Source organism: Zingiber officinale, chromosome 4A (assembly GCF_018446385.1).
Source record: "Zingiber officinale cultivar Zhangliang chromosome 4A, Zo_v1.1, whole genome shotgun sequence".
Taxonomy (NCBI): domain Eukaryota; kingdom Viridiplantae; phylum Streptophyta; class Magnoliopsida; order Zingiberales; family Zingiberaceae; genus Zingiber; species Zingiber officinale.
In genome coordinates this window covers 92,786,414-92,810,158 of record NC_055992.1, presented here as the reverse complement: position 1 = coordinate 92,810,158, position 23,745 = coordinate 92,786,414, and the positions used below count along the sequence as shown (strand labels likewise).

General features: G+C 41.7%; 1 long non-coding RNA gene and 1 pseudogene across 1 annotated transcript; one reads left to right on the top strand and one right to left on the bottom strand.

Annotated features, from left to right (window-relative positions):
- Window positions 1-23,745, top strand: part of LOC121972500 — a 30,978-nt pseudogene that overhangs the window by 2,730 nt on the left and 4,503 nt on the right.
- LOC121970171 lies at window positions 17,140-20,518 on the bottom strand. Its single transcript, XR_006108863.1, has 2 exons — window positions 20,241-20,518; window positions 17,140-17,382 (listed from the first exon to the last, which is right to left on the bottom strand). It is a non-coding gene; the product is annotated as an uncharacterized LOC121970171 (long non-coding RNA).

The window sequence follows — 23,745 nt, the reverse complement described above, 5'->3', positions numbered from 1 at the left end:
CGAGCTGCCGAGCCCTCTCCGACTTCGTCCGGTCCAGAGAACGAGCTACCGAGCCCTCTCTGACCTAGTTCGGAGAACGAGCTACCGAGCCCTCTCCGACTTCGTCCGGTCTAGAGAACGAGCTACCGAGCCCTCTCTGACCTAGTCCGGAGAACGAGCTATCGAGCCCTCTCCGACTTTACGTGCCAAGTATCCGTACTTGGACTTTTCCTCTCCACATGATCAACCTTGATTATTAATCAGTCTGAGTTTAATTAATATCTGATACAAACTTAAATCAGTGTCAACATCAAAACAACAGCCAGGTCAGACTGTATTAACAATCTCCCCCTTTTTGTTGTTTGACAACACGATTTAAGTTTAGATCAGAAATGTTCATATTTCCCTAATTTTAGGGGAATCAAGATTCTCCCCCTAAGACAGATACAACACCATGTAAGGATGTGGAAATCAATATTCTCTCCCTAAAGTCAAACTTTCATTTATCTCTAAACTTAGTTTATCTCTAAACTTAGTTCTAAACTTAGTTATCTTCTCCCCCTTTGTCAAACACCGAAAAGGTGCAAAATAGGTAAGAAAACCATAAAGGACTCCCCCTTAACCCATACTGTCTTTTTCTCAATCCTCCTAGAATGCCCTCTAAGTGTATTATAAGACAGTAATAAAAAAATAAGAGACATACAAGACATGACATATGAACAGCAAATTAATAGACAATAGGAAGTGAAACATAAAGAAAAATAAGAAAATGAGCAACATGAAAACAGCAAGTATCCAGGTCAGACATAAGTATCTAACAAACAATATCCAAAACATAGATAATCAAAATGACATCATAGAACAATGTGTATCACTCAGCCTCCTCATCATGAGGAGCATCAGCATCATCAACGGGAGGAGTGGGTCCCTGAGGTGGCATGCCGCTGCTCGAGGATGGATAGCCCGGGAAATCCTGCGGAGGTGGGTATCTAGCCATCCATCCCATAATCGCCTGATGTGTCGCCAACTGCTGACTGCGTAGATCATCGTAGCGCTGGTCAATCCGAACGCGCAGCCCGTGGAGCTCAGCAACCAGCAGCTCATCGTGCCGATCAATGCGACTCTCCAGCTCGGCGATCTGCCAGCGCAGATCAGGATCTGCCTCTCCATCGTCAGCAGCAGCAGGAGGAGCAGCAACAGGAGCAGCCGCAACCTGTCGTGGAGGTCCCCATGGTAACTCACCTAGAGCTCTCCCATCCTTCCACCGAACCTCCCCATTTTGTCCTATGATGCCAGACTTGGAAAATGCCGTTTCCCAAGTCTGCAGTCCTGTCTGACCATCTTGACTATTCTACCCTTGGAGACATCAATCTGAAGGGTCTCGAGCCAATCTGTAATTATATGCCCATAAGGCATATAAACAGTAAAGCTGTTTGGCTCGCTATAGGAGATGATCGAAGAATAGATACTAGACATGATGTCAAAGTTAAGACGCCGACGCAGTCCATAAAGCATCAGGCAATGATATGGTCGGATCTCATATAAGGGTTTAGATGTGATTGGCAGAAGGCAGTTTGTTACAATTTTAAAGAGAATGTAATCTGGGGCAGATAATCTCAAGGCTGCAAAAGTAGGAAAATCAACATCTAATTCATCTAGTCCACCCGGTCTAGGATGCCCAAAGAAATACTCATAAATGGAGTCAGATGAAATATCAAAAGGAGAAGGTAAGGGGTCTGGTAAGTCAGGATATATAGAAAAGACATTTCCTGAACACCTACGGCAAGCAAGGTAATCAAAAAAGGCTGAGAAACTGAAATCAAGAGTCTGCTTAGCATCTTTTGTTTTATAACTTACATCATTAGTTTGATGAAGATTGTTATAAAACTCAGATACTAAGTCATAATTGATATCTCGCTCTAAATAGACAAGTGAATCAAGTTTGTAATAGGCAATGATCTCAGATACAGATGGACAAAATTCGTCCATGAATTTTCGATCCACAGACCTACAAGGGAGCAATTTGAAGGTCCGTTGTTTAAAGGCTGGTTCAAAATGGTGATTTGGGAATCTCCCGGAGACAAATGGTTGGGGGCGTGAGGGAACCTTAGACTTAGACTTCTCAGGCGACTTAGAGGTCCCTTCACCCACTTGTTTCTTCCTAAGGTTTAACAATGTGATACAATGGGGCAAATAAGTGAGCACCGAAGCCACCAACACCCGAAAGCCAAAACAAAATGCACAGATACGGTGAGAAACGAAACTGAAATGCCAAGGTGAGTAGTTCTAGAGAAGTATGGAGTTACCTTGGTGCCATTGAAGTATCTTTTGGCTAGGGCTTTGGCTAGGGCTTCGGCATCCAAAGAGAAGAGAAGAGTTGAGGTTTAGGGAAGAGTCGGCTAGGGCTTCCGCGTGAAAGGGGAAAAGAAAGGATCGGGAAGATTTAAGGGAGATGGGTGTCCAGGTGTTGAAATGATCGGACGGCTGTCCGATCAGGAGACATCAGGAACCTCCTGATCGGTCTGTAGACCGATCAGAAAATGATCAGTAGACTGCTGATCGGTCCTTGGACCGATCAGGGAACCTTCTGATCGGTCTGTAGACCGATCAGAAGGCGATCAGTAGCCCTCTGCGTACCAGACTGACCGATCGGTCCCCGGCCCGATCAGGGAACTCCTGATCGGTCTGTAGACCGATCAGAAAGCGATCAGTAGGCTTCATGGATGAACCTGATCGGTCCCTGGACAGATCCAGGAATCTCCTGATCGGTCTGTAGACCGATCAGTGTCTGATACTGAAATTTCTCCAGTAATTTCAGTAACTGAAATTCGTAGAGGTGTTCGATAATTCGTATAAGTTTCTCCAGTGAAACTTCCAAATCTAGTACCTAGACTTTGAAGAATCTACAAGCATAACTATTTCCTAAAGATCATGGTCTGAAATTGATTATAGCTCGAAGGTTTCAGACATTTAGAAAAACAGACAACTCAAGGCTTGAAACACTGAAATTTCCGACCTTGTTATGTTCAGTTTCAAGTTTGTCAAAATATAACCAAATTGCTATCATTATTTCAAGTACTTGTCCTAGTTTCAATCAAAATCATGAAAAGTATCGGTCAAAGGTATCAGACAGTCCATCAACCAGAGTTACATAATTCTAGGCAAAGGTCTAACCAAGTTTCCTTGGTTGGAATATATGAGCAAGATCTAGGAACCAAATACACATGAATTATGTAATGGTCTTCCCCATACTCAATTTATGTCTCGTCAACCTAATTATTCAAGGGATGCATGATACATTTGAATAATTCAGCTGATCCTAGCATCTCACCCCATTTCTAGCAAACAAAAATAATTTGTTAAACCTTATAGTTTGTGTGAGATGTTCCCAAGTTGCCCAAATTAATTTCCCAATTCCTCTTGTCGTTTTAATGTCCTTATCGATCATGATGGGGTCCTAATGGCTTATTGAGCCAAACACATTCCCAATTCTCTCCTCAAATGACTAAATTTATTTTCCGAAAGAAGTTTGGTGAAAATATCGGCTAGGTTCAATTTTGACTCAACATATGTGAGCGCAATGTCTCCCCTAGCTACGTGATCTCTAATGAAGTGATGACGCACTTCAATGTGTTTGGTCCTTGAATGATGGACTGGATTTTTCGTTAGGTTTATTGTGCTGATGTTGTCACACAGCACTTGCACTCCCTTATACGAAAACCCATAATCTTCTAGGGTGTGGATCATCCACAACAATTGTGATACACTCTCTCCCATGGCAATGTATTCAGCCTCGGTTGTGGAGAGAGCAACGCAATGTTGCTTCCGACTTGACCAACTAACCAATGATGAACCTAAAAATTGGCAACCCCCACTAGTGCTTTTCCGATCCAATTTACACCCAGCATAATCAGAGTCGGTATAACCTATCAAATCAAAAGACTCAGTACGAGGGTACCAGAGGCCTACTCTAATTGTGCCCTTAAGGTATCTCAGAATTCTCTTAACTGCAATTAAATGAGATTCCTTGGCATATACTTGGTATCTAGCGCACATGCTCACAGCAAAAAGTATGTCCGGCTTACTAGCTGTGAGATATAGAAGACTACTGATCATGCTTCTATATTGTGTTAGATCAACTGGTTTTCCATTCTCATCATTGTCAAGGCGAGTGTTCGTCGCCATTGGAGTGGATACTTCCTTAGAGTCACTCATTTTGAATTTCTTGAGCATCTCTTGAGTGTATTTCGTCTTATGGACATAGATGCCATCTCGAGTTTGTTTGATTTCAAGTCCAAGGAAGAATGTCAATTCTCCCACCAGACTCATCTCAAACTCACTTTCCATGTGAGTGATAAATTCATTCAAATAGCCTTGTTATTTGAGTCACAAATTATGTCATCGACATACACCTGGACTACAAATATGTTTTCACCATCTCTACGCAGAAATAGTGTTGGGTCTATTTGACCTCTTACAAAACCCTTTTCTAGTAAGTAAGTTGACAACCTTTCGTACCAAGCTCGAGGTGCTTGTTTAAGCTCATAAAGAGCTTTCTTGAGCTTGTACACGTGGTTTGGAACTTCGGTATTCACAAACCCCGGTGGTTGTTCAACATAGACCTCTTCTTTAATGAAACCGTTTAAGAAGGCCGATTTAACGTCCATTTGATAGAGCTTGAAGCCTCTATGTGCAGCAAAAGCTAGCATCAAACGAATGGACTCTAATCGGGCCACGGGAGCATAAGTCTCATCATAATCTAGGCCTTCGACTTGACTATAGCCCTTGGCTACAAGTCTTGCCTTGTTTCTTACGACTTCTCCCTTTTGGTTTAACTTATTTTTGAAGACCCATTTGGTTCCAATAATGGTGGTCTTCTTAGGTCTAGGAACTAAGTCCCACACTTGGCTCCTTTCAAATTGACCTAACTCATCTTGCATAGCTATGATCCAATCAGGATCGTGCAATGCCGCATCAACTAATTTTGGTTCGATTTCTGAGATCAAGGCGACCTCATTAGACTCATTTCTAAAGAATGATCTAGTCATAACCCCTTGTTGAATGTCTCCCACAATCTGATCTTGGGGATGACTAGAGGCTATCTTAGATTGCCTTGGTGTTGGCGGTGCCTCATGAGTGGTCTCACTAGACACAGGCAAGGGCTCAGTATCAGGCAAAGGATCAGACTGAGCCCTCTCTTGCCCTTGCTCATCATCATCAGAATCAATTTCGACTCTTTCTATGTTTTGATCATTTAAACTTAGATTTCTAAGTTCAAATTGAATTTCTCCTACATCCCTTGATTGATCATTTGATTTAGGAAGTTCTTCAAATGCTACATCCGAGGACTCTTCAATCAATTTAGTCCTATTGTTATAGACTCGATAGGCTTTGCTGATGAGAGAGTACCCGACTAGTATCCCTTAGTCAGCCTTAGCCGTGAACTTTCCAAGATGATCCTTGGTGTTCAAGATAAACACCTTACAACCAAACACCCTAAGATGTTTAATTGTAGGGGGTTTCCCAAACCAAAGTTCATAGGGAGTCTTTCCTAAAAACCTATGTATCAAGACTCGGTTTTGCACATAGCAAGCGGTATTCACAGCTTCAGCCCATAAGTAGCTCGGTAGTGAGTACTCATTGAGCATGCTTCGTGCAGCCTCTTGCAAAACTCGGTTCTTTCTCTCCACAACCCCATTTTGTTGTGGGCTCCTTAGAGTAGATAACTCATGCCTATATCCTTTTTCTTGACAAAATTCTAAAAATCTATGGTTTTGAAATTCTCCACCATGATATGATCACTTCTAATTGTTTTAATTGTTGTTGATTTTTCATTTTCAGTTCTTCTACAAAAAGAAACAAAAACATCTATGGTTTGATCCTTATTTTTCAAAAAGAAAGTCCATGTATATCTAGTAAAATCATCAATGATCACTAAGCAGTATCTACTTCCATTCAATGAAATAACATTACTACAATCAAACAAATTCATATGCAATAAATCTAAAGCAGTAGATGTACTTACAACGCTTTTACCTTTATGAGACGCTTTTGTTTGCTTACCCTTTTGACATGCATCACATAATTTTGTCTTTTGGTACTTGATGCTTGGTAAGTCTCGCACTAATCCTTTGTTGGCCAGCTTTCGAATATTCTTCATGTTTACGTGGGCCAACCTTCTATGCCACAGCCATGATTCTTCTTCTTTTGACATGAAACACTTAGTAGAGGCATTAGTAGCACTTTTAAAAGATACTTGGTAAATGTTGTCTACCCTTGTGCCTACTAGTACCATGTCAAGTATGTCAATGTGTTTGACCATACATTGACTTGAATGAAACTCAATTGTGTAACCCGTATCACACAATTGGCTGACACTTAGGAGATTAAAGGTCACCCCCTTAACTAGAAGGACATTTTTGATTTGGAGACATTCGGATATATGAATATCTCCAACTCCTATAACCTTAAGGCTACCATTATTACCAAAGGACACATTACCTCTATTTTTGTTTTGAAGGGTAGTAAAGAGTGACTTGTCCCCGATCATGTGCTTGGAGCATCCACTATCAACAAACCAAGTTGATAGATGCTCCCCCTTGACAAATGCCTAAAAGACACGAAAGATCGATGTTTTAGGTACCCAAATCTTGGGACCTAATGCATCTACAATGAAAGACCTAGGAACTCATGCCTTGGTCACACCCTTCCTAGTCTCATGAACCCTAGAAGCATGTGATCTATGAAATTGGGTTCTAGACACTAAGGAAATGAAACTAGACTCCTTAGGTTGATATCCTAACCCAGCCTTGTTGTAGACCGCCCTTTGGGCATTTAGAATCATATCTAAGGTCTTAGAGCTAGTTGAGAATTTCTCAAGCATTTTCTTGAGTTTCTCAACTTCACTCTTTAGGGCTTTGTTTTCATCCTCAAGAAGCTCTTGATGTAGGTCATCAACCTCATCTTCCCTAAGAGTCTTCAAGTGTTCTACTTCATCTTTTAGTGATTTGATTTCAGTTTTTGATTTCTTAAGCAAAGTAGATAAATATGCAATAGTTTTATAGCATTTTTCTAAGTGAGGAGAAGTTACCTCTTCATCATCCGAAGATGATGAAGCCGCGGCTGATGTATCACTTCCGGAATCCGATTCCTCCCTTGCCATGAGTGCTAATTGACGAGTGATTTTCTCCTTCTTCTCTTCCAACGATGAGCTTGAGGAGGATTCATCCCAAGTAGCTTTGAGAGCTTTCTTCTTCTTGGCCCTTTCCTCCTTCTTCTTGAGTTTCGGACACTCGCTCCGATAGTGTCCTTTCTTGCTACACTCATAACACGTAACGTTAGTCTTATCAACATTTTGATCAATAGACTTACCTTTCCCTTTGTATCTCCGGCTCCTTCTCATGATTCTCCTTACCAAATTGGTCATCTCGCTCGATGATGATCCACCTTCATCATTGGACTCGGAGGAGGATGAGGATGTAGGAATCTCTTTCTCCTTCTTCTTTTCTTTCTTCCTTCTTCCATCCTTGCTCTTTTCTCCTGCAACTAAGGCAATACCTTTCTCTTTTTGACCCTTGTTAGAAAGTTCATGAAGTTCCATTTCACAAAAGAATTCATCTAATTTAACAATTGAAAGGTCCTTGGAGACCTTGTAGGCATCTACCATAGATGACCACAAGGCATTCCTCGGAAAGGCTTTGAGAGCATACCTTACAAGATCGCGATTCTCTACGCGTTCATCTACGGAATGAAGACCATTGATGATCTCTTTGAACCTTTCGTGTAGTTCACTTACCGTTTCGTTTTCCTTCATGGTGAGATTTTGTAGTTGGTTTAGGAACAAGTCTCTCTTGGCGATCCGAGAGTCTCGGGATCCTTCTTGGAGCTCGATGAGCTTGTTCCACAAATCTTTTGCACTCACAAAAGGACCTACCTTGACAAGTTGATCTTTGGCTATCCCACATTGTAGAGTGACCACCGCCTTGGCATCGGCTTGTCCTTTGAGAGTTTGCTCGGCGGACCACCTTGACGACTCTAGTTCCTTACCTTCTTCGTCCTTCGGAGGTGTGAACCCTTCCTTGACCGGGAACCACATGGAGATGTCGGTCTTGAGATAATACTCCATACGGCTCTTCCAATATTAGAATTCCGCTCCGTCGAAGTAGGGTGGACGATTGGTGCTAAAACCTTCCTTCATAGCCATCTTCTTGCTCTCTAGGGTGTTAATCTGGATGAAGAGCGCCTCGCTCTGATACCACTTGTTAGGACCTTCGGATGGCTAGAGAGGGGGGATGTGAATAGCCTCCACTAAAAACTCAATCAATTCCTCACAAAAGCTTGTTAGCACAGCGAAAATAAACAAAAAGAAAACTGATGCAAGGAAAGAAACACAACCCACAGCTTACACAAGTATGTACGAGGTTCGGGGATAACTTGCCCCTACTCCTCGGCGTGTCCGTAAGGTGGACGATCCCTTGATCTTTCTGAAGATCACACCCCGGACAAATTCCGGCTAAGTATTTCTCCTTCTCGGTGGAGTAACCTCTCCACAAAGTCACAGAAAAGATTTGAAATGAAGCACAGGACTTACAGAATTCAGTGGCCAAAAGAAATGAACAATGAAACTTACAGCCACGGAGCAGAACGCAAAGACAGAAGGGATTCCTCAGCCAAGAGCTCAACAACACAGCACCCTTGCTTCGGTCGACAGAGAGTTTCAAAAATCTTACCAAACCTCTCTTTTGCCTTCTTCTTATTCTACTTCTTTCTCACTGTCTTCAGCCAGAGCCGAATCACTGTCACCTGTATCGAATCACTGCGACCAACTCAGGCGTCGCCAATCACTCTTCCTCCTCATCTGGTTCTCTGAACTCACACCAATACCATCCATGGTCTTCACTGGTGTATCTGAGCTCGAACCAATAAGCAAGGGTCAAGCTGTTAGTGAACGTCGATGCTCCAATTGCACCATTTGCAGCCAAACACAGCAGAAAGAGCACTTGGCCTTATTCTTCTGATGGAGCTTAATTTGAAATTAAGCATTGGCACAACACCTGCAACCTGTAACTCAAAAAACTTGCAGCAGATGGTTAGATCAGGTGAATTAGAAATCGCAGAGAAACAGCAGAAGACAAACTACATCGTTGTGGATCGGTCAACAGACTGATCCATAGCCTTCCGGACCGATCAAGACACATCCTGATCGGTCTGGGATGATTCTGATCGGTCTGTGGACCGATCAGCCTATATAAATGGATCGGTCTCGATCCCCTATCGCCTCGAATCCCATCGCATCCCATCTCTTCTGCGATCGGTCACCGGATCGATCAAATAACTCACGTATTGCTTGTGGTTACTGATCGGCCACGAGACCGATCGATGACTATATCCGGATCGGTCTACACACCGATCCGGACAACAAATATCCGATCGGTCAATAGACCGATCCAATGCTTCTGTTGGTTTTAGAGCTTCCCAGCCCTAAATCCTAACGTCTTCCTGGTCCAGAGAACGAGCTATCGAGCCCTCTCTGACTTCCACATCCGGTCCAGAGAACGAGCTACCGAGCCCTCTCTGACCTAGTCCGGAGAATGAGCTGCCGAGCCCTCTCCGACTTCGTCCGGTCCAGAGAACGAGCTACCGAGCCCTCTCTGACCTAGTCCGGAGAACGAGCTACCGAGCCCTCTCCGACTTCATCCGGTCCAGAGAACGAGCTACCGAGCCCTATCTGACCTAGTCCGGAGAACGAGCTATCGAGTCCTCTCCGACTTCGCGTGCCAAGTATCCGTACTTGGACTTTTCCTCTCCACATGATCAACCTTGATCATTAATCAGTCTGAGTTTAATTAATATCTGATACAAACTTAAATCAGTGTCAACATCAAAACAACAGCCAGGTCAGACTGTATTAACATTATCTAGATCTCCTGCATAGTCTGCATCTACGTATCCAGCAACTGAAGGTTATTCCAGTTGTCTACTGAACATGATGTCATAATCAGTTGTATTTTTCAAGTATCTGAAAATCCATATCACTGCATCCCAATATAACGACCCGCCTTCTACTAGCTAAACTATAAAGATGGGGGTTACTTACATTTGCTAAACTATTTCGTGCGGAAAGCTGAACTAATTGAAATCTCTACTAATTGCTATAAAATCTAGAATTCATGTTCAAAATACCATTTCATTGTTGTACAAATGCTAAAGGAGGGAATCTAAGCTTTCCATTTGATCAAGGAGCTGAAATCAGACATTTCCAGCTAAAATCAGACTTCCCAATCGATCGAAGCTGAGACTCAATCGATTGAAAGGGGTTCAATCGATCCACTGATCGATCCAACGTGCTTATGTGCACGGAGGTCATTTCTGAACCGATCAACCGATCGATCCAGCCCGGGCCAATCGATCAGTTGATCGATTCAGCGGCTCTCTGTTCGCGGAATTTATTTCCTGATCGATCGGCTGATCGATCCATGGCCAATCGATCAGCTGATTGATTCATCAACTCTCTGTACGCAGCAAATCACTTCCCCAATCGATCGGCTGATCGATTGGAGCTCTAATTTCTGCTGCATTTCAGTAATTTCGTGTACAACACGAATATATCAACCAATAAACATTGGAATAATACTAAGCATGTCATTATTCATAGTTTACCGACTAACATCAAGGTAACTAAAAGTCTAGGCATAGCATAGTGCATACTTTCACAATTCATAAAATTTAAACATTCAAAAGGTGCGGAAAAATAAAATATAAGGAGTTCTAATCCTTTAAACTTGCTAGTTCCCAAGGGTCTTTATTCCAAGTTCCTTCTCACACACATCTTGACGCATTGCCCGCCAGCCTCCGCTAGTCCATCTTCCCTTTACCTTTATCTGCAGTACAAGGAAAGGAAACTATAAGCTTGGGAGCTTAGTAAGAACCATCTACCTCACAAAACATGCATTCGATGAAATCATGCTTTTAAATGATGCTCTTTGAAACACATGCTTGTATTCATGCTGAGAACTGCTAAAACATGACATACTGAAATATGAATCATGGCAATCAAATACTAATCATAGAACTATCTTGGTATATCAATAAGAAGAACTGAACTGATATATAAGCTGAGTTAAACTGATGCTAGACTAATGCTGAATCTGAACTACATTCACATAGCTAATTTGTGAAGTTTGAAAACTAATTTCATAATAGATAAAAATAATAATCATGCTGTTGATGGGCCCAGCAACTGTACTTGCTATGCGCGCATCCCTAACTAAACCCGAGGTAGCTAGTCCCGAATCTAGTAGGGTTTACTAGTTTATCTAAACATAGGGACGACTATGGGAGTCCAACCCAAGGACAACTAAGAGTCCAGCACAGTGCCTCTGATAAAAGTAAAATACTGATTCATAAGCTGACGTATCTTATCTTGCTCATACTAGATTATCTGAACCTAGAGTTAGGTTATCTGAACCTAGAGGCGACTATGGGAGCCCACCCATTGGACCGTAGTCCCATATAAACTGAAGCAAGACTAAACATGCTATTTAAAATGCTTCTATGGCATTTAACTGAGCTATTAAAATGCCTACAATAGCATTTAACTGTACTAGTCATTTTATCGAACACTTGATGTGCTCTAACTCTCCTCAACTTAGTAATCATGCATATGGCTGAACTAAAAGCATATAAACGTATGATTAACTACTTATACTACAGGTGAGGGGTTCCTTACTTCCTGCGCTAGGTTTCTTACAATTCTGATCGCTAGATTTCCGGAGAAGGAGATCTCTTCGACGATCTTCTTGCGTCTACGCGTTCTTCTCGTGGAGAGGAGCGTCCTCGTATCGGAGTCATCGCCGGAAGGTGCTCCTACGACCCTAGGGATGGAACCCTAGGTCTCTTGGGGCTTGGTGTGCCGAGAGGGTGAGGAAGAGGGAGGGGCGGCGGGTGAGGGTGAGGGAGAAGAGAAGTTGCCGAACAAATAATAAATCCCCACTTAAATTTCCTATTTATATTAAGTGATTAATACGACCCAACTAAATCATAAATATAATTTCTCTCCTCTTCTTTCAGCACGCCCTGTTGGGGCCACCTGGTTACTAAAGTCATGCTATAAGTTATAGGGTCTAATAGGTCGCGGGTTCAATTCCCGCTTAGGCTATTTTACGTTTTTATTTAATTTTGCTACTTCTGCTACTTCAAAAATTCCATAAAAATATCCTAAAATTCCAGAAAAATAATAGAATATTTCTAAAATTTATTTGAGAATTTTCGGGCGTTACAATTCCCATACCTTATAAAAAGTTCGTCCTCGAACTTAAAATAACTCTGGATACTTCTGTCTCATACTAGCTTCTGTCTCCCAAGTTGCCTCTTCTGCGGTGTGATTTTGCCAAATGACTTTTACTAATGGTACCTCCTTGTTTCATAATTTCTTAACTGCTCGGTCTATTATCTGAATAGGTCGACTGTCATAGCTGAGGTCTTCGCGGACTTGTACCAACTGGGGCTCAATGCTTCTTCAGATAGAGACATGAAAACATTATGGATGGCATCTCCTCGGGTAGCTCTAGCTCATATGCTACCTTGCCAACTCTTCTAGTGATAAGGTACGGTCCCACATATCCGGGACTTAATTTGCCCTTCTTCCCAAAACGCATTACTCCTTCATGGGAGCCACTGAGGAATACCTGTATCCCCACTAAAACTCTAAGGGTCGGCGTGTATCGGATAGCTTTTAAGGCTCTAAGTCGCCTCTATCCTCTGCTGTGTATAGTCTGTGGTATCTGCTACTAGATCTATCTGAAGTTCTAGTTCTTTCTGTTCACCACTTTCATACCAGCAGATTAGAGATCTACACCTCCGCCCGTAGAGAGCCTCGTAGGGTGTCATACCGATAGTGGCCTGATAGCTATTGTCGTATGCAAATTCTGCTAAACACAGATATTTGCACCAACTTTCCTTGAAGTCTAGGGCACACACTCGGAGCATATCTTCGAGTACCTGATTTACTCGCTCCGTCTGACCATCTGTCTGAGGATGAAAAGCTGTGCTAAACTTTAACCTGGTGCCCAATGCTGACTGTACACACTCCCAGAAGTGTGACGTGAATCTACTGTCTCTGTCTGAAATGATGGTCCGTGGAACTCCATGCAATCTGACAATCTCCTTGAGATACAACTGAGCTAGCTGCTCCAGGAAGTAGGATATCCTGATAGCTATGAAGTGGGATGATTTAGTCAATCTGTCGACTATTACCCATATGGCATTAAAACCATTCGTGGTTCTGGGTAGTCCCACTATGAAATCCATGGAAATATCCTCCCACTTCCATTCTGAAATCTGATAGGCTGCAGAACTCCTCCTGGTCTCTGGTGTTCTGCCTTGACCCTCTGACAGGTCAGACAGGTACTAACATATCTAGCGATGTCTCTTTTCATCCCAGACCACCAAAAATATCTCTTTAGGTCTTGGTATATCTTGGTGGAACCAGGATGCATCGCATAAGGAGTTCTGTGAGCCTCATCTAGGATCTTCCTCCGTAGTTCCTCCTTATCCGGAACACATAGTCTGTCACCAAAATACAATACCCCACTGTCAGATACTCTGAACTCTCCACTTTCTGATTCTGCTAACCCTTGCTTGATTCTCTGAATTTCAGGGTCATGACCCTGAGCTGTCTGGATGTCACCAAGCAGGGTAGATGCTAAGGTCATAGTAGAGAGCTGTCCCACTATAAGTTCGAGACTGAAATCTATAATTTCCTTTTGTAGGGGCGGTGACATGGCTGCAAGGGATAGTAAGGTGGCACTGGACTTCCTACTAAGTGTGTCTACCACTTTATTGGTTTTTTCTGGGTGGTAGAGGATGTCTATGTAATAGTCTTTGACCAACTCAAGTCATCTGCACTGTCGCATATTCAGATCCTTCTGAGTGAAGAAGTACTTCAGGCTCTGATGATCTGTATACACTCTACACTGAGCTCCATACAAGTAGTGTCTCCAAATTTTGAGGGCGAAGACGACTGCTGCAAGCTCAAGGTCATGAGTAGGGTAGTTCCTCTCATAGTCCTTGAGTTGTCTGGAGGCATAAGCGATCACCTTGCCATTTTGCATCAGTACTGCTCCTAGTCCCAATTTAGAGGCATCACTGTAAATATCAAAGCTGTCTGTGTTTTCTGGCAGAGTCAGAATGGAAGCACCGGCTCACAGTCCTCTGTCCACTGAAATTTTCTGTTCTTCCTGGTGAGAGCTGTCAGTGGAGAGGCTATCCTGGAGAAATCCTCTACAAATTTTCTGTAATAGCCTGCTTGTCCCAGAAAGCTTCTGATTTCACTGGCGTTCTTTGGTCTTTTCCAGTTATTCACCGCCTCTATCTTACTAGGGTCTACCATGATACCATCCTTAGAGATGATGTGACCCAGGAAGGATACCTGATCGAGCTAGAATTCACATTTCGTGAACTTGGTATACAGCTGGTTCTGTTGAAGGGTCTGCAACACTATCTTCCCTGCGTGTTCTTCCTGAGTTTCGGAATAGATAAGAATGTCGTCGATGAACACGATAACAAACTTATCTAAGTATTCTCTAAATACTCTGTTCATGAGGTCCATGAAAGTAGCTGGAGCATTTGTCACGCCAAAGAGCATGACTACGAACTCATATTGTCCGTATCTGGTCCTGAAAGCTGTCTTGGGTATATCGCCTTCTTTAACTCTCACCTGGTGATATCCCGACCTGAGGTCTATTTTAGAGAACAATGTTGCTCCCTTTAGCTGATCAAACAGGTAATCTATCCTGGGAAGGGGATACCTGTTCTTAATCGTGACTTGGTTTAGTGCCCTGTAGTCTATACACAGGCGCATGCTCCTGTCCTTCTTCTTCACGAACAATACAGGCGCTCCCCATGGTGAGTGACTAGGGCGTATAAAGCCCTTGTCGAGCAGCTCCTGTAGTTTCTCCTGAAGTTCCTTCAGTTCTGCTGGAGTCATACGGTAGGGTGCTTTGGAGATGGGATTTGTACCGGGGATAAGTTCTATCTCAAATTCAATCTCCCTATCTGGTGCTAGGCCTGGTAACTCCTCAGGGAAGACTGCTGGGTAGTCACATACAACTCGGACCTCTTCTGACCTTTGGTCCTTGTCCTGACTGGTACTAACTACATGTGCTAGGAACCCTGTACATCCTGAATCCGGTAACTTCCGTGCTTTCAAAGCTGAGAGAAACTTCTTAGCCTTTCTCTTTGGTTCTCCGATGTACCCAAACTGCACTCCTACTTCAGGTTGGAATACAACTGTCTATTTACGGCACTCTATGGAGGCATCGTACTTGATCAGGAAGTCCATTCCCAAGATGACATCATAATCAGCCATATCTAGCACGACCAGATCACCAAAGAGTTCTCTGTCTGCTATAATGACTAGCACTGCCCGGAGCCAGTACGTGGATGCCATGATTTCTCCGGAAGGTAGTGTTATCAAAAACTGGTCACTGAGTACATCTGGAGATATTGCTAACTTTTCGACAAATGTCCTGGATATATAAGAATGGGTTACCCCAGTATCGAATAAGACAATTGCACTTTGCTGTAAAATACTGATCTGATCTGTAACAATTATCGAGGCATTCGCTACGTCCTCTCTGGTGAGTGAGTAGATTCTCGCGTTCGTCGTGTCTAAGGGGGCTTCTAGTCTACCCTGGCTGATGTGTGGACCATCTAAAGTAGCCTGCATCTGGTGTAACTGTGCTGGGTTACCTCCGTACTGAATCGACTGTGGTGGGGGAAAGTTGGTCTTGTTCGGGCATTGTTTAGCCATATGCCCTTCCTGGCCACATTTGAAGCATCCTCGTGTGCCCTTGTGACAAACTCCTGGGTGGAATTTCCCACAAGTGGAACACTTGGGATAGCTAGGTTGTTTACTAGCTGGTCCTCCTTTTGGGTAACTCCCTGGTTTACGTTTGTTACTGGAGTTCCCTTTCCGGTTAGAGCTGTGGCCCTGGTGTTTCTGAGTACTTGAGCCTTCTTGGCCTTTGGACTCTGAGAAGGCTTGCTTCTGCTGCTTGATGTTGTTCTGGTAATGCTCGGTGATTAGAGCACTACTTACCAGTTCTTCAGTGGCTTGCGGCCTACGGACGCTGCTGGCCACATTCAGTGCTATTTTCGGCCTTAGCATTTTGAGCATCAGCCGGACTCGTTCTCCTTCGGTGTTGACTAGTTCGGGGCACAGACGAGCCAACCTGTTGAATTTCTTTCCGGCCTCCTCAACTGAAAAGTTGCCCTGACGAAATTCAGTGAACTCGTCGTAGTGGCAGTTTGTGACCTGCATGTGAAAGAACTCCTCAAAGAATTCTCTTTCGAAGTTGGCCCATGTCATGTGGTTCACTGGGTGCTTCGCTTTAATCCTCTCCCACCACATACGTAAGTCTCCTGCCAGGCAGAAGGAGGTGCATTTCATCTTTTCATGGTCTGGCCAATCCAGGAGCTCCATCGTACTCTCCAGTGTTTTGAACCAGGCTTGGACATCCCATGGTTGACTGGTGCCTGAGAAGTTCTCTGGCTTGATTTTCTGCCACTGGATCAGATAGGCTTCTCTCCTTGCCCCTGCTGTTGGGGCTACATGTGCTGTAGGTTGGACTGGTGGAACCTCTATAACTACTGGGGTTGCCTTATTAGGTTCCGGAGTGGCAGTGGGAGTGTTCTGCTGATTAGCCCTTAGGGTGGCTATCTCCTGTTGTTGTTCAGCTAGTTGCTTCTATAACTGAGTCACTACCTCTGTAAGGTCTGGGGGAGGCACTGAGTTGTTTGCCTCATGATGAGGCTCAGTAGCTGGTGCCCTTCTAGCTGGCGTCCTCGTACCATTTCCTAGAAAAGTATAGGGCATACATAACTACTACAATTATTGTAACGACCACCCTTCTTACTACTACTACTACTCTCTAAGGATGACCGTTACTTAACTACTAACTCTACTTAACCGGTGTGATCGAAACCACGAAGAATCCCTACCGAAAAATTTCGACAGAATCTCTCCTGTACCGGTGACCAAATTCATCAATACATTCACAGTATACACAGCCACAGGCGGCTGGAAATATATCAAACACCCACGCAGTTTAATAAGTGACAAAAACTAATCACAACAACGCAGTAATAAGACACAACAACTCAAAGAAAACTAATCTAGCAATGGTAAATGAATAAAGCTCCAACAATGGAAACAACCAAACAAACAATGTGGAATAGACTCAATAGCAACATCAGAAAAATAGAAACAACTCTTTATCAATCTCTATTGACATAAAACATAAAGTGTGACTCAATTCCCCTGATCTCTCCCACAGTCCACGCATCACACACCATCCGCACCACCTTGTCGCCTTCCTTCCTAAATATTTTCCTTTCCTTTATCTGCAGTAAGAGGAAGTGCAGTCTATAAGCAAAATTTGCTTAGTAAGCGCTATCTAACTCACAAAAACACGAATATGCATGTATACCGAAAGAACTAGAAACTATATGCTCTAAAAGAAAGTAAAGCATAAATATATCTGCTCATGTCAAACTAATAGCAAAGAAAAACTAAGGAATCTACTCATGTAATTCTAATAGCTAATCATGCTATACAAGGATAAAACCGCATGCTGGTAGATAAAGCTAATCATGCTAAATATCTAATCAGGAAATAAACAAAACTAATACTACATGCTAGAATTCAAAAGAACTAATCTTACTGACTCTAAGCATAAATGGTGCTTGTTTCATTTGTTTCAAAACTTATACTTTATTACTTTAAAATAATAATCAACTTCTCTTGGGTCCGGCATTGTACCAATTTGCGCGCATCCTTAATATGAGTCGAGGTAGCTAATCCCGAAACTATTAAGGTACTTCTAGGCGAACTTGTGCCTAGGGGTGATCTAGGAGCCCACCCGATGGACCCTGTGTCCGGTACATGCCATTAAAAAGTAAAATACTTATTTTCTTTTTAACTATAACTTCCTTATACTTGTTATTCTTTAATTCTCTTATAACAAAATGTCTTGGCATTTATTCAAACACTTAGTGTGCTTTTAATCCTAAACTTCTAGAATTTAGGATCAATTTAAGACCTTGGTCTTTTCTTACTTATAATCAGAGTTTAATAGAACACTATATGCATGAAAATTCTAGAGTTTCACAGAATAAACACAATTATTAATACTTGCTGTGAAAATAAAAAGGAAATACAGTCTTTTTTAAACATGTTGTACAAGAAGACCATTATCACTACGTAAGCATGCTATGAATGTAAAAACAATTCCATCTACAATAGGAAGTTATCTAAAGTAAGCATGCTGTAGCCACCATTAGATAATAGGACTGTTCGGGTTTCATAAAACTATAAAATTCCTTAAGCAAAATCTGCAATGTTATACTTATCAAAAATCTGCGTACTAGTGCTTAATAAAAATCTGCACTAAAATTCTCACATGGCAATTATAAACTTAGAATTTCATATTCTAGTAACCGACTGAGACCAAATGGAATCCTTGACATCGACACATCCAAGTACTTTAATTCTGAACATCAATTATGTCATTAAACTTATGGTCAGAAAGGAATTCTCAGTATAAAATCTATATTGATCAACATATAAATCTCTTTCCCCATCTTCTAAACTAAACTTCTACCCTGAACTTACTACTTGCATATCTAATTTACTCACATACTTCTCACCTGTTAAATTCATTTACATCAATTCAAATCATCTTTAGTCTTAATACATGATACTCACCAACACAACATATTACATATGCTCATCTTCACTCTTTCATCCACATTTCTGCACAAAAGAGATTACACTACCTACTTCATCATAAAATAAACCAAAATCACTGCCGGATCAACCTCCAATTAGCCTAATAAACCAATATTTAATCCAAACCATTCTATGTTCATTTCCTTATAACAGAATAAAGGGAAACTAAAATCTTAAAGAAAAATCTAACTATATACTTGGAATAAAATGCAGTTCGTTGCATAGATATATATATAAACTAAAACTGAAAATCTACATCTGAAATGTTTTCATGAAATCTGAAACTAACATGCTAACCTTAAAACTATAACTACAGGTTAAAGGATCACTAATAAAGAATCTAATAGCATGTTAAACAATTGATAACAAAAAGGGTCTAATTAAGCCACAGGGAACCAACAGAGCACACCCAAAGGTAAAGCTATTCATGCCCCTTTGCATAACATGACTCAAAGCTCAAAACTCCTGTTCAGTGCCATTGTAAGGAAACAAAAAGGAACCGAGGAGGCTACATACTCAAACAACTATACCCTTCCATGTTAAAATCCCAAACCTACTAATCTGGATTAGGTTTTCATGGCAACAAACTCCAAACAAACTGAACCTCTACTCTTCCTCCCTTAACTGATCAGTGCCACGCAAGGAAATCAAAACTACACTTATCTGTCTAGAATCCAGGTAATAGTAGAGGGAACTAGAGTAGCTTCGATCAAATCAGAATTCAGGAATTGTAATTATTTGGAATTAAATTCTAAAACCAGCACTTGCTTACCTTCAATGAAGCATAGGAGTACCAAACCGAACACCCACTCATTCTACCTATCCAACAAAAACCCAACAGAACCGAAGCCACACAAAAAAAAACAACACTGCATTAAACTTTATGACCAATCCACGAACTCAGTTATTAAAAGAATTTAGAAGACCACAACCCATCCTACTGCCTTGATAGTCCTCATAACAGAATCCAAACAACCTAAGGAGCAAAACTTCCATTGAAGTGGCGTCATCACACATCAAACCCATCCACAAGACACAACATTCTCAAGTGAATCCCGTGGTCAACAGATAAGTTCTCAAAACCACAGTTATGCCAGGAACAAACCAATTCAAATTTAATCCACCAAGACACAGAGCATCAATGGATTGATTCTACACCATCCCAATCTGTTCAACACTTCTAAGTGTTAAGACCAACAAAAACATCATAGATCAAGGCTCAATCTCTACTACAACGTGTCCGAAAACTTCATGAACCAAACAGGCAGCAAACAAATCAAACCACCCCTATCTGTACAGAATCCAGGAACACAAAAAAAATAAATCCCTAGCAGCAAAAATTCGGCTCAAACACAATCCGAAATCAAGAAACATGCTGTGGATGGTAAGGAATGAAATCAAATTCCGAAACTTCAAAGAAAACACTGAATCGACTCGGAACTACTCTTACCGCAGGTGAGTAGCAACTTACCTCTTGTTCTTGGACTTACAGCCGAAGAGGAGGTTCTAGGGTTCGGAGGAGCTTGATCTTCCCGGCCTCTTCCTCGTCTCTACGAACTCTCCTCGACAAGAGGACCGAAATCACTAAGGTTCGCCGGAAGGAAGCCTTCGCCGACCGCCGGAGGGAGGAAAACCCTAGCTCGGCTTTGTCTTCGCCCGAGAGAGAACCATCGCGCGCCGTCGCGAGCGTGAGAGGAGAAGAGAGGTTCGGGTGAGAAGAAAAGTTTAGGTTTCGGGAGAAAAACTAATCCTTTTAACTAGGTCTAACTTTGGGTTCTTTTTATAACTTAACTATATTTCGATGTAAATTTAACTAAGAAAAGTTCGACTGGTCTGCTGGTTAAGCGAATCGCTACTTAACCCGACGTTCACGGTTCAAATTTTGACTTTGATAACTTTTTTATCAAAACTTCTTTCGTTTAGTAAAAATATCAAACGACCTCCAAAAATTACATAAAAATACTCTAAAAATCTCTAGAATTTTTCTATAATATTTTTAAATATTTTTGAATTATTTTTGGGACTCAAAATGAGAAAATTTGGGTTGTTACAATTATATTCACATAATTACTACTATTATGTTAGATGCTATCATATATAAACATGCTTTAGTTATCTATAAACATGGAGGCAGGAACATAAATAAGTTGAGGTATTCTTACTTGGAAGCTGCAGGTTCAATGCTGATGTGTGTGTGGAGGAAGTATGGAACTTGCTCTGATACCACTCTATAACGACCCGCCTTCTACTGGCTAAACTGTAAGGCCGAGGGTTACTTACATTTGCTAAACTATTTCATGCGGAAAGCTGAACTAATTAAAATCTCTACTAATTGCTATAAAATCTAGAATTCATGTTTAAAATATCATTTCATTGTTGTACATATGCTAAAGGAGGGAATCTAAGCTTTCCATTTGATCAAGGAGCTGAAATCAGACTTCCCAATCGATCGAAGCTGAGACTCAATCGATTGAAAGGGTTCAATCGATCCACTGATCGATCCAACGTGCTTCTGTGCATGGAGGTCATTTCTGAATCTATCGGCCGATCAATCCAGCCCAGGCCAATCGATCAGCTGATCAATTCAGTAGCTCTCTGTTCGCGGAATTTATTTCCTGATCGATCGGCTGATCGATCCATGGCCAATCGATCAGCTGATCGATTCATCAACTCTCTGTACGCGGCAAATCACTTCCCCAATCGATCAGCTGATCGATTGGGGACCCTCCGATCGATCGGCTGATCGATTGGGGACCCTCCGATCGATCGGCTGATCGATTGGGGACCCTCCGATCGATCGGCTGATCGATTGGAGCTCTGATTTCTGATGCATTTCAGTAATTTCGTGTACAACACGAATGTATCAACCAATAAACATTGGAATAATACTAAGCATGTCATTATTCATAGTTTACCGACTAACATCGAGGTAACTAGAAGTCTAGGCATAACATAGTGCATACTTTCATAATTCATAAATTTTAAACATTCAAAAGGTGCGGAAAAATAAAATATAAGGAGTTCTAATCCTTTAAACTTGCTAGTTCCCAAGGGTCTTTATTCCAAGTTCCTTCTCACACACATCTTGACGCATTGCCCTCCAGCCTCCGCTAGTCCATCTTCCCTTTACCTTTATCTGCAGTATAAAGAAAGGAAACTATAATCTTAGGAGCTTAGTAAGAACCATCTACCTCACAAAACATGCATTCAATGAAATCATGCTTTTAAATGATGCTCTTTGAAACACATGCTTGTATTCATACTGAGAACTGCTAAAACATGGCATACTGAAATATGAATCATGGCAATCAAATACTAATCATAGAACTATCTTGTTATATCAATAAGAAGAACTGAACTGATATATAAGCTGAGTTAAACTGATGCTAGACTAATGTTGAATCTGAACTACATTCACATAGCTAATTTGTGAAGTTTGAAAACTAATTTCATAATAGATAAAAATAATAATCATGCTGCTGATGGGCCCGGCAACTATACTTGCTATGCGCACATCCCTAACTAAACCCGAGGTAGCTAGTCCCGAATCTAGTAGGGTTTACTAGGTTATCTAAACCTAGGGAAGACTATGAGAGTCCAATCCAAGGACAACTAAAGTCCAGCACAGTGCCTCTGATAAAAGTAAAATACTGATTCATAAGCTGACATTTCTTATCTTGCTCATAATAGGTTATCTGAACCTAGAGTTAGGTTATCTGAACCTAGAGGCGACTATGGGAGCTCACCCATTGGACCGTAGTCCCATATAAACTGAAGCAAGACTAAACATGCTATTTAAAATGCTTCTATGACATTTAACTGAGCTATTAAAATGCCTACGGTAGCATTTAACTGTACTAGTCATTTTATCGAACACTTGATGTGCTCTAACTCTCCTCAACTTAGTAATCATGCATATGGCTGAACTAAAAGAATAAAGATGTATGATTAACTACTTATACTACAGGTGAGGGGTTACTTACTTCCTGCGCTAGATTTCTTACAATTCTGATCACTAGATTTCCGGAGAAGGAGATATCTTCGGCGATCTTCTTGCGTCTACGCGTTCTTCTCGCGGAGAGGAGCGTCCTCGTATCGAAGTCGTCGCCGGAAGGTGCTCCTACGACCCTAGGGATGGAACCCTAGGTCTCTTGGGGCTTGGTGTGCCGAGAGGGTGAGGAAGAGGGAGGGGCGGCGGGTGAGGGTGAGGGAGAAGAGAAGTTGTCGATCAAAATAATAAATCCCCACTTAAATTTCCTATTTATATTAAGTGATTAATACGACCCAAATAAATCATAAATATAATTTCTCTCCTCTTTTTTCAGCACACCCTTGCTGGGGCCACCTGGTTACTAAAGTCATGCTATAAGTTATAGGGTCTAATAGGTCGCGGGTTCAATTCTCGCTTAGGCTATTTTACGTTTTTATTTAATTTTACTATTTCTGCTACTTTAAAAATTCCATAAAAATATCCTAAAATTCCAAAAAAAATAATAGAATATTTCTAAAATTTATTTGAGAATTTTCGGGCGTTACACCCAATGTGGTCAACTAGGATTTGAGAGAAACTTGCTTACCATACTAACTGCTTGCGCTAAATCTGGTCTCGTGCAAACTATGACATACATCAGTTATCAGACAACCAACTGCCTGGCATAAGGAACCTTTGACATCTCTTGGATCTCGTCATCCGTCTTTGGACACTGTGTACTGGATAACTTGAAGTGATGCGCCAGGGGTGTGCTCACCGACTTTGCATTCTTCATGTTGAACCTATCTAGCACCTTCTCCACATAGTTACGTTGAGACAACCATAATCTCCCTGCAGCTCTATCCCTGTGAATCTCCATCCCAAGAATCTTCTTAGCCTTTCCCAAACCTTTCATGTCAAATTCCTTGCTTAGTAGTCTCTTCAATTTGTCAACCTCTTTCATCTTCTTCGCAACAATAAGCATGTCATCTACGTATAGTAGTAA